The sequence below is a fragment of the Arachis ipaensis genome, chromosome B1, assembly GCF_059453495.1.
Source record: "Arachis ipaensis isolate K30076 ecotype BB chromosome B1, ASM5945349v1, whole genome shotgun sequence".
Taxonomy (NCBI): Eukaryota; Viridiplantae; Streptophyta; class Magnoliopsida; order Fabales; family Fabaceae; genus Arachis; species Arachis ipaensis.
In genome coordinates this window covers 13,323,617-13,332,881 of record NC_142436.1, presented here as the reverse complement: position 1 = coordinate 13,332,881, position 9,265 = coordinate 13,323,617, and the positions used below count along the sequence as shown (strand labels likewise).

Sequence of the window (9,265 nt, the reverse complement as noted above, 5' to 3'; positions counted from 1 at the left end):
ATGGATGCTATTTTGAGTTTTGTACAATACTGTTTATTTTAGGTAGCATTTGGCAGAATTTGATGGAGTTTCTGCAGAGAAAGAGAAGAAGCCAATGAGATGACCAGCGAATACCGACGCGGACGCATGACTCACCCGACCGCGCGGAATGGAGGAAATCGCAATGACGCGATCGCGTGCCTGATGCGATCGCGTGGACTGGAATCTGCACAAATGACGCGAACGCGTGGACGACGCGGACGCGTCACATGCGCCACATGCAGAAAATGCAGAAAAACACTGGGTGCAATTTCTGGGCTGTTTTAACTCAATTTTCAGCCCCGAAAATACAGATTAGAAGCTGCAGAATGGACAAAATAAGTGGTCCCCACCCATCAACTGAAGATCTGTTAATTAATTCAAATTTAAATTCAAATCTTCAATTAGGAAAAGATATTATTTTAAGTTTAATTTTAAATATTAGATTTTAAATTTATTAGGATTAGTTATAAAAAGGGATGCCATCAGATGGGAACTCGGTACATTTTTACCGGAATCCTTATTTTCTCTTTTCCATGAGCAACTAAACCTCCACTGTTAAGGTTAGGAGCTCTGTCTATTTCTATGGATTAATTTTATTGCTTTTACTATTTTAATTTATGTGTGGATTTATAATTTAAGAATTGTTTTCGCTCTTTATTTTATGAATTTGGGTGGAACGGAAGTATGACCTTCTTTCTATTTGAGTTCTTGTAAAACTTGGAAAAGCTCTTTACCGGAACAACAGCTTGAAAACTATTTCTCCTAAATTTTAATTATCTGAATTTAATAGGATACGTGACATATAATCCTTTTACCTCTTGGATAATTAGTGTTTTTGTGGCATATAAACTAGAAATTGATTATCACCCTCTAATTGGAATTAATTGACCAAGGAATTGGCAGTTAATGAATTTTAGGGGAGACTAGGAAGGTCTAAGGAAATAGGGTCTAGTCACATACAGTTTGCCATAAATTAAATCCTGCATAATTAAATTAGTTAGTAAGAAAAGTTAATCCGGAAAAATAGATAACTCTGAAACCTTAACTATCTTCTCCATATATTATTCCCAACTTAATTACTTGCCCTTCTTTAATATTTTTTATATTGTTTAATCTCTTTTATACTGCATCTCAATACCAATTTTTGTTTGTCTAACTAAGTCTATCAAACACTATTGTTGCTTAGTCCATCAATCCTCGTGGGATCGACTCTTACTCACGTAAGGTATTACTTGGTACGACCCGGTGCACTTGCCGGTTAGTAAGTGTGGTTGTAAAATACCGCACCAAGTTTTTTGCGCCGTTGCCGGGGATTGATTGTGATTAACAACTACTCGTTGTTTGATTGCTTAGATTAGATAATTTTTTTTATTATTATTAATTTTATTTTTTTTTGCATTTTTTTTACGATTATATTTTTTCTTTTTTCTTCTCTTTACGTTTATTTTTTTTATTTTCCCTTTCGTTTACGTTATCTCCCCTTTTCCGTAATTTTTTCTTTTATTAAAAAAAATTAAAAAAAATAATATATATATATTTAAATAAATAAAATAGCAAAAAAAAATTATTTATGAATTTAAGTTTGGTGTTACCCAGTTAATTTTATTTTTCTGTTTTTTTTTTCTTTTAAATTTTCGAATTTATTTATTTATTTATTTAGTAGTTTTATTTTATTATTTTACACAGGTTACCTCATAGGGACTTCTCTGCACTCTGACGTAGAGAGTCCAATTTTTTCTTGTTTTCTGCTTGTGTATGCGCAGGAACAGAGACAAAGAACATCTCTTAGACTTTGATCCTGAACCTGAGAGAACTTTCAGGCGACGTTTACAACAAGCAAGACTTTGCAAAACTGCAGAATCCACTATGGCAAATAATAATGCTAATGCCAATGTGGTAAATCCGAATGGGGATGATGAACAGAGGAGAGTGCTTGGCTCTTATTCTGCCCCTACTGCGGATCTTTATGGAAAAAGTATTGTGGTGCCTCCTATAACTGCAAACAACTTTGAGTTGAAGCCACAATTGGTCACCCTGGTGCAACAAAATTGCCAGTATCATGGTCTTTCTCACGAAGACCCAAATCAATTTATCTCTGATTTTCTGCAGATATGTGATACTGTGAAGACAAATGGAGTGAACCCAGAGGTGTACAGACTCATGCTTTTCCCGTTTGCTCTGAGGGATAAAGCAAAGCTATGGCTAGATTCACAACCAAAGGAGAGTCTGAATACTTGGGAAAAGGTTGTTACAGAGTTTCTCACTAAATTTTTCCCACCGAAGAAGCTGACTAAGCTTAGGTTGGAGGTTCAGACCTTCAGACAGAAGGAGGGTGAAACCCTTTATGAAGCCTGGGAGAGATACAAGCTACTGACTAGGCAATGCCCTCCAGACATGTTCTCCAAATGGACCCAACTAGATATCTTCTATGAAGGCTTGGGTGAGATGTCCAAGATGAGCCTAGACACTTCTGCAGGCGGTTCACTACACAAGAAGAAGACACCAGAGGAGACTATTGAGCTGATTGAATTGGTTGCAAGCAACCAATATTTATACTCATATAACAGGAATCTTGTGAATTTTGAGACCCCTCAGAAGAGAGGCGTGTTGGAAGTGGAAGCTGTTAATGCTCTTCTTGCTCAGAACAAGCTTATGCCTCAGCAGATAAATCTATTTACTCAACAGATGGGTGGCATGCAAGTATCAGCTATCAACACTCAAAATCCACCCCAAGAAATCTCCTATGACATAGCAGGTAATTTTGTTCAAAATGATAATCATGATTATGCTCAACCTTCTTATGAACAGGTCAATTACATGGGGAGTGGCCCTAGGAATCCCAACAATGATCCATATTCTAAGACATACAACCCGGGATGGAGAAATCACCCAAACTTTGGGTGGAGGGACCAACCTCAGAGACATCAGAACGTCAACAATAGTTCTCAGGGCGGTTTCCAACATAACAATGATTTGGAAGCAATATTGATAGGTTTTAGACAAGAAACCAGAGCATCCATCAAGAACCTGGAAATTCAAATGGGTCAATTAGCCACAAAGGTCAATGAAATTGATCAGAGGACCACTAATAGCCTTCCTGGTAACACAATTCCAAATCCAAGAGAGAAATGCAAGGCTATCACCGTAATAAGTGAAGAAGTGGCAAGTGCGGAAGCATAATTTATGCAGGAAACCAAGGCCTCCATTAGAAACTTAGAGGTGCTAGTGGGCCAACTGAGCAAGCAAATACTTGAGAAGTCTGCAAGTACATTTCAAGAGGATACAGTGGTGAACCAAGGAGAAGATTGCAAGGCTATTCAATTGAGAAGTGGTAAAGTAGCTGGCTCTGAGACCAAGGCCAATGAAGAGCTAGTTGAAAAGGAAGCTCCAGTTGAGAAGAAGGAAGAAGTAGAGCACGCCCCTCCAAAGCGTGCAGACAACCCATTCCCAGACTCTCTTGACACTTATCCTACACTGCCAAAGGCTCCTGAGTACAAGCCTAAGATGTCGTATCCTCAGAGACTTCAAAAGGAGACCAAGGACAAGCAGTTTTCAAAGTTCTTGGAAATCTTCAGAAAGTTACAAATCAATATTCCTTTTGCTGAGGTTTTGGAGCAAATGCCTATCTATGTCAAGTTCATGAAGGAGCTGTTGTCAAAGAAAAAGCGTTTAAAGGGAGATGAGACAGTAGTCCTGACTAAGGAATGTAGTGCTGTCATTCAGAATGACTTGCCAAGGAAGATGCCAGATCCAGGGAGCTTTCAAATTCCATGCACCATTGGGAGCACAACCTTTGAGAAAGCCCTATGTGATCTAGGGGCAAGCATAAATCTAATGCCCTTATCTGTGATGAAGAAGCTGCAAATCCAAGAGGCACAACCCACAAAGATAGCATTACAGATGGCAGACAAATCTATGAAGCCTGCATACGGATTAGTGGAAAACATCTTGGTTAAAGTGGGTAAGTTCTTCCTCCCAGCAGACTTTGTGATTCTTGACACAGGGGAGGATGAGAATGCCTCTATAATTCTAGGAAGACCATTTCTAGCCACTGGAAGAGCTCTAATTGATGTAGAAGTGGGTGAATTAGTCCTTAGAGTGCATAATGAGCAACTGGTCTTTCATGTCTTCAAAGATGTACATTCAACAGGTGAAGAAGAGAGGTGCATGCAGGCTGAGCTTATTGATCCAAACCTTCAAGAACCCCCTGATGATGCACAACAGAATTTGCAACTCAAACCTCCAGTGGTGACAACCGATAAAATTTCGCCTGACATCAAACCTAAGTTTGGTGTTGAAACTGCATCATCCACCAAGGAGGAGGTCCCCAGAAAGAAAAAAATACCCAGAGGATGGAGAAACAAAAAGATTCCCACTGAAGGTTTCTCCCCAGGAATGAAGGTGGTGTTGACCAGCAATCCAGCATGGGTTTATACAATAATCAAAATCCTCTCTCTGGAGCATATTGAGCTACGTTATGGAGACACAGGAAAGAAGTTCAAAGTAAGGGGTGAAGAGCTGAGCCCCTATGATCCTCCTCCTTAGAGGAGCTGACCGTCAAGCTAGTGACGATAAAGAAGCGCTTGTCGAGAGGCAACCCGATAAATTCGTATCCTTAGCTATTTTTCGTAGTAGTAGTTTTCTTAGTTATTTTATTTTATTTTTTTGAGTTCTTACTAATTTTCTGATCATGCAGCTATGTTCTTCCAGGAACCGAACACCTCAAGCTATATTTCAAAAAAAAAAAAAGCACCCGACGCGCCAGCGTCGCTGACGTGAACGCGTCATCTAGGGGTGCGAGAAAAAATAAAAATTTACAGAGAGTTGCGCGGGAGTGGCGCCAGAATGGAGCGTTTCGCACAAACGATCCCACGTGTTCGCGTCGTTTGTGATTTTCGTCATTCACGCGGTCGTGTCACCGACGCGATCGCGTGACCTACAAATTCGACGTAAAAGAGCGTTTGGGCAGAGAGTTGTGCCAGCTTGGGGCAAGAAGTGTGCTAAAAGCACAAATTTGGTCACGCGGACACGTGACTAATGCGTTCACGTCAGTTGCATACATGGCCATCCACGCGGACGCGTGCCTGACGCTGACGCGTTATTAAGGAAGTTCTGCGACGTACGCGATCGCGTCATTGACGCGAACGCGTCGCTTGCGCCGCCCAGTTTTCTTTCTCTCTCTCTCCCAATCCTACTTCTCTCTTATTCTCTTATCCTTTTATTTTTTCTTTCATTTTAATATTTGTCTTTTCTAATTTCAGTTCCTCTTTGCTTGAGGACAAGCAAACCTTTAAGTTTGGTGTTGACGCTTCGCTTATAGGTTTTCTGTCTATTCTTATGGCACCAAAGGGAGGCGAATCATCTTCACGGAGGAACACAACCTGAAGAATAAAACGACCGCTAGGATAATTAAGGTGGTTGAGTTCCTTTCATTTTTATTCCTTCCCTCTTTTCTATATTATGTTCCAGTTTCCTGTTATTTTTCTTTGTTTGTTGCATGATCATTTATTAGTTAGAATCCTAAGACTAGTTTAGTTTTCATTTAATTGCCTTAATGCTGAAAAAAGATGTTTCATGTACCACTCACTGAACTTGAATCTAAAAATAAAAGAAAAAGAAGTGATGTATTGCATGAGAAATTGAGTTAATTTTAAAAATAGTCGGATTTACTTAAATGTGGTCGTATTTTCTGTGATTCTTAAAGCATGACATGAACAGTGCATAATTTTTGATAGTGAAGTTTATGAATGTTAAAATTGTTGGCTCTTGAAAGAATGATGAAAAAGAAAGAAAAATGTTATTGATAATCTGAAAAATCATAAAATTGATTCTTGAAGCAAGAAAAAGCAGTGAAAAACACAAAGCTTGCGAAAAAAAAACAAGAAAAAGAAAAAGCAAGTAGAAAAAGCCAATAACCCTTTAAACTAAAAGGCAAAAAAAAAAAAGATCCAAGGCTTTGAGCATTAATGGATAGGAGGGCCCAAAGGAATAAAATCCTGGCCTAAGCGGCTAAATCAAGCTGTCCCTAACCATGTGCTTGTGGCGTGAAGGTGTCAAGTGAAAAGCTTGAGACTGAGCGGTTAAATTCATGGTCCAAAGCAAAAAGAGTGTGCTTAAGAACTCTGGGCACCTCTAACTGGGGACTCTAGCAAAGCTGAGTCACAATCTGAAAAGGTTCACCCAGCTATGTGTCTGTGGCATTTATGTATCTGGTGGTAATGCTGGAAAACAAAATGCTTAGGGTCACAGCCAAGACTCATAAAGTAGCTGTGTTCAAGAATCAACATACTGGACTAGGAGAGTCAATAACACTATCTGAATTCTGAGTTTCTATGAATGCCAATCATTCTGAACTTCAAGGGATAAAATGAGATGCCAAAACTGTTCAGGATTGCAGTTGTAAACCCCACTATAAGAAGAGACATGAGCTTAATCGAACTCTCATTCTCATGCAAATTCACATCCTAAGCTTATATTAGTTTTGGTTGCTTGAGGACAAGCAACAGTTTAAGTTTGGTGTTGTGATGCGTGAGCATATTGTCTATCTTTTCCTAGTGAATTTGCATCTAAATTGTTGAATTTAATTAAGAATTAATTATATTTTAGCCACTATGGATGCTATTTTGAGTTTTGTACAATACTGTTTATTTTAGGTAGCATTTGGCAGAATTTGATGGAGTTTCTGCAGAGAAAGAGAAGAAGCCAAGGAGATGACCAGCGAATACCGACGCGGACGCATGACTCACCCGACCGCGCGGAATGGAGGAAATCGCAATGACGCGATCGCGTGCCTGATGCGATCGCGTGGACTGGAATCTGCACAAATGACGCGAACGCGTGGACGACGCGGACGCGTCACATGCGCCACATGCAGAAAATGCAGAAAAACACTGGGTGCAATTTCTGGGCTGTTTTAACTCAATTTTCAGCCCCGAAAATACAGATTAGAAGCTGCAGAATGGACAAAATAAGTGGTCCCCACCCATCAACTGAAGATCTGTTAATTAATTCAAATTTAAATTCAAATCTTCAATTAGGAAAAGATATTATTTTAAGTTTAATTTTAAATATTAGATTTTAAATTTATTAGGATTAGTTATAAAAAGGGATGCCATCAGATGGGAACTCGGTACATTTTTACCGGAATCCTTATTTTCTCTTTTCCATGAGCAACTAAACCTCCACTGTTAAGGTTAGGAGCTCTGTCTATTTCTATGGATTAATTTTATTGCTTTTACTATTTTAATTTATGTGTGGATTTATAATCTAAGAATTGTTTTCGCTCTTTATTTTATGAATTTGGGTGGAACGGAAGTATGACCCTCTTTCTATTTGAGTTCTTGTAAAACTTGGAAAAGCTCTTTACCGGAACAACAGCTTGAAAACTATTTCTCCTAAATTTTAATTATCTGAATTTAATAGGATACGTGACATATAATCCTTTTACCTCTTGGATAATTAGTGTTTTTGTGGCATATAAACTAGAAATTGATTATCACCCTCTAATTGGAATTAATTGACCAAGGAATTGGCAGTTAATGAATTTTAGGGGAGACTAGGAAGGTCTAAGGAAATAGGGTCTAGTCACATACAGTTTGCCATAAATTAAATCCTGCATAATTAAATTAGTTAGTAAGAAAAGTTAATCCGGAAAAATAGATAACTCTGAAACCTTAACTATCTTCTCCATATATTATTCCCAACTTAATTACTTGCCCTTCTTTAATATTTTTTATATTGTTTAATCTCTTTTATACTGCATCTCAATACCAATTTTTGTTTGTCTAACTAAGTCTATCAAACACTATTGTTGCTTAGTCCATCAATCCTCGTGGGATCGACTCTTACTCACGTAAGGTATTACTTGGTACGACCCGGTGCACTTGCCGGTTAGTAAGTGTGGTTGTAAAATACCGCACCAAGTTTTTTGCGCCGTTGCCGGGGATTGATTGTGATTAACAACTACTCGTTGTTTGATTGCTTAGATTAGATAATTTTTTTTATTATTATTAATTTTATTTTTTTTTGCATTTTTTTTACGATTATATTTTTTCTTTTTTCTTCTCTTTACGTTTATTTTTTTTATTTTCCCTTTCGTTTACGTTATCTCCCCTTTTCCGTAATTTTTTCTTTTATTAAAAAAAATTAAAAAAAAATAATATATATATATTTAAATAAATAAAATAGCAAAAAAAAATTATTTATGAATTTAAGTTTGGTGTTACCCAGTTAATTTTATTTTTCTGTTTTTTTTTTCTTTTAAATTTTCGAATTTATTTATTTATTTATTTAGTAGTTTTATTTTATTATTTTACACAGGTTACCTCATAGGGACTTCTCTGCACTCTGACGTAGAGAGTCCAATTTTTTCTTGTTTTCTGCTTGTGTATGCGCAGGAACAGAGACAAAGAACATCTCTTAGACTTTGATCCTGAACCTGAGAGAACTTTCAGGCGACGTTTACAACAAGCAAGACTTTGCAAAACTGCAGAATCCACTATGGCAAATAATAATGCTAATGCCAATGTGGTAAATCCGAATGGGGATGATGAACAGAGGAGAGTGCTTGGCTCTTATTCTGCCCCTACTGCGGATCTTTATGGAAAAAGTATTGTGGTGCCTCCTATAACTGCAAACAACTTTGAGTTGAAGCCACAATTGGTCACCCTGGTGCAACAAAATTGCCAGTATCATGGTCTTTCTCACGAAGACCCAAATCAATTTATCTCTGATTTTCTGCAGATATGTGATACTGTGAAGACAAATGGAGTGAACCCAGAGGTGTACAGACTCATGCTTTTCCCGTTTGCTCTGAGGGATAAAGCAAAGCTATGGCTAGATTCACAACCAAAGGAGAGTCTGAATACTTGGGAAAAGGTTGTTACAGAGTTTCTCACTAAATTTTTCCCACCGAAGAAGCTGACTAAGCTTAGGTTGGAGGTTCAGACCTTCAGACAGAAGGAGGGTGAAACCCTTTATGAAGCCTGGGAGAGATACAAGCTACTGACTAGGCAATGCCCTCCAGACATGTTCTCCAAATGGACCCAACTAGATATCTTCTATGAAGGCTTGGGTGAGATGTCCAAGATGAGCCTAGACACTTCTGCAGGCGGTTCACTACACAAGAAGAAGACACCAGAGGAGACTATTGAGCTGATTGAATTGGTTGCAAGCAACCAATATTTATACTCATATAACAGGAATCTTGTGAATTTTGAGACCCCTCAGAAGAGAGGCGTGTTGG

The 9,265-nt window shown here is 38.2% G+C and overlaps 2 non-coding genes across 2 annotated transcripts; both read right to left on the bottom strand.

Annotated features, from left to right (window-relative positions):
* Positions 1-2,313: 2,313 nt before the first annotated feature.
* On the bottom strand, positions 2,314-2,420 carry LOC148575761 (small nucleolar RNA R71). Its single transcript, XR_015904122.1, has one exon. It is a non-coding gene; the product is annotated as a small nucleolar RNA R71 (small nucleolar RNA).
* A 6,526-nt stretch (positions 2,421-8,946) lies between these two features.
* On the bottom strand, positions 8,947-9,053 carry LOC148575760 (small nucleolar RNA R71). The gene has a single exon (XR_015904121.1). It is a non-coding gene; the product is annotated as a small nucleolar RNA R71 (small nucleolar RNA).
* Positions 9,054-9,265: the final 212 nt, after the last annotated feature.